This window comes from Rattus rattus, chromosome 9 (assembly GCF_011064425.1).
Source record: "Rattus rattus isolate New Zealand chromosome 9, Rrattus_CSIRO_v1, whole genome shotgun sequence".
In the NCBI taxonomy this organism is placed as follows: Eukaryota; Metazoa; Chordata; class Mammalia; order Rodentia; family Muridae; genus Rattus; species Rattus rattus.
The window spans coordinates 37476792-37479616 of record NC_046162.1 but is presented as its reverse complement, the minus strand read 5'-3'; positions in this window follow the sequence as shown (position 1 = coordinate 37479616).

Genomic DNA, 2825 nt, shown 5'->3' with positions numbered 1-2825 from the left:
AGTGAGGGTATACTTCATTCTCTGTTGTCTTGGTTACTTTCCCCTTGCTGTAATAAAACGCTCTGATAAAAACAGCGTAAGGGAAGAGGGGCTTGTTTCAGCTTGGGGTTCTCCAGGGATAGAGTTCATCAAGGTGGCAGGAACATGAGGCCTCCTAGTCACATGACATCAGCAATCAGGAAGTCAAGGACAAGGCTATTAGGCCTCAAGGCCCACCCCCATCAACGTACTTCCTTCTGCAAGGAAGTAGCCTAAAGATTCCTAAACTTTCTTAAACAACGCCACCAGCTGGGGACCGTGCGTTTAACACATGTGAATCTATGGGGGACATGTCCTATTCAAACTACCTATGTCAGGACACGCTAATCCTCTTCTGTGGTATGTTCTTAGAAGGTATGTCTTACAGTTTCCTCAGTGTAGGGCAGTGGTTCACAACATGTGGGTTGAGACCCCTTTGTGGCAGTCACATATCAGATATCCTGCATATCAGATATTTACATTACAATTTATAACAGCAAAATTACAGTTATGAAGTAGCAACAAAATGATTTTATGGCTGGAGGTCACTGCCACATGAGGAACTGTATTAAAGGGTCACAGCACTAGGAAGGTTGAGAATCACTGGTGTAAGGGATTTAGGTAGTTTTCTGTTCTGAGCACCCCCTAAAAGAATTCTAATTGGAATAGCTCGGGTAGCCATCTTTGAATAGATCACTTTTTTTATACTGAATTTGTCAGAAGAGTCACCTCTGGTGGGCTGCAGAGGAGGTCTTACATACTTTTTTAAAAGAAGGTTTGTTTTTGTTTATGTGCACGTGTGTGTGAGGGTGTGCCATGTGTGTGCAGGTGCCTGCGGAAGCCAGAACTAGGTGTCAGATTCCCCTGGAGCTGGAGTCAAAAGTGGTGAGTCATCTGACATGGGTGCTAGTCCTTTGGAAGAGCATCAGGTGTTCTTAACTGCGTGTGTGCGTGCGTGCTTGCGTGCGTGCGTGCGTGCGTGCGTGCGTGTGTGTGTGCACATGCACACTATGGAAAGGAAGAGGCTTTGTAGAAATGGCCAACCAAAGTCTCTAGTCTTGACTCTCCAGGACACAGGGAGAGTCCCTTTGGGTTCCCCTGCCATCAAGAGTGGGGCCTTTCAGAGTCCTGCTCAGAAAAGAAACAGGGGTATAGCCCAGAAAGAAGAGTCCGGGAGGGAGCACTAGGGTCACAGAATGGTCACAGGGAGTGGCTGGGACAAAAATAAGTGAGTGTAGCTGTGGGAGGAGGTGAGATTTGTGCGGCTGTCACAATTCCGCTGCATAATTTTAAAAGAAATCATTTTAGGTGTATGGGATTTTTGTCTGCTGGGCGTTCTTGATGGCTGTGAGCTAACAATGTGTGAGTGCTTGGGTCCTCTGGAAGAGCGGCTAGTGCCCTTAAATGCTGAGCCATCTTTCCAGCCCCTCTGCATAATCTTTGAGGGAAGAAAGCCTTTAAATTTATCATTTGTTGTGGTTTCATTGAGGCAGAAACCCCGCTCAGTCCAAGCTGATCTCAAACGTATTATGTAGCTCAGACTAGCCTTCAACTTCTGATCCTCCTGCCTTGGTCTCCTTTCAGAGTCCAGAGGAAGGCATTGGATTTCCTGAAGCTGGAGCTAGAGGTGGTTGTAGGTTTCCCAACACAAGTGCTGAGAATAGAACCCTTGTGATAGAGCTAGACATACTCTTAACCACTGAGCCATCTCTCCAATCCTCCTAACCTTTTTTTGAGACAAAATTCTCACTATGTATCCTTGGCTGGCCTGAAACTCACTGTATAGATGAGACTACATAGAGATCTGCCTGTCTCTGCCTCCTGAGTGCTGGGATTAAAGGCACGACCATCCCCAACCAATGTCTTTAAATGAAAAATAGTATTTGGTACCAAGTGATCTGAAATCTGCGTTTCAGTGTCCATCAGTGACATCTTGGAACACAGCCACAAGTGTCTGGTCTGTGGCTGTGTTTGCGCTACAGCAGAAGCTTGGCTCAGCCAGTCTAAGAGAGTGACCATCTAACTTCATTCAGAAAAAGACAACTGACACTTGGCCTTTGCTTTCAACGTTCAAGTCCTTTGAAGTATTTCCACTTAAATGACATAGAACCTTCTCAAAGAGCAAACCCCACTGGGTGAAAGAGACAATTACAGGAAAAGCTTAAATACCTAAGACTGGGATGTAGGGCTTGCCTTGCATACACAAAAGCCATGGGTTCAGTCCCCGGCACCACATAACCCAGCGAGAGAGACAAAACTGTAATCTCAAGCACTACAAAGGTGGAGGCAGGAGGGTCAGAAGTTCAAGGTCACCATTGATTACAAAATGAATGTAAGGTCAGCCTGGGCTACAGGAAGCGTCTTCTCAAACAAGTAAATGGGGAGGAGCCTGTGACATAGTTGAGTTTATTTTTCTTCTTACGGCTTTATACTTTGCATGTTTTTAATGTTTTGGGGGTTTGGCTTTTTGTTTTTAGACTTGGATTTTTTGTTTCTTTGCACCTAAGGAAGCCGTGTCCCTCCAGCACTCTTGGGAGACAGAATTCCTTCAGGGCTCTGCAAAGTGTGACCAGCAGCCTAGTGAAGACCAGCCTCAGCCAGATGAGCTTGGGCCCCATCGCTTGCCCTGTCACCTGCTGGTTTACCATGCCTGGCTGAGCCCAGGTTCCCTACACATCCTGAGGAAGACTCTGGTCTCCCCAGGCTCTCTGGTTCTTCCGTAACTGATCCCACGAGGTGGAAAGCAGCTTTGGAAAGCTGCAGTTTGGCTTCTTGCCTTGGACTCAACAGTCTCAATGGGGTGCTGA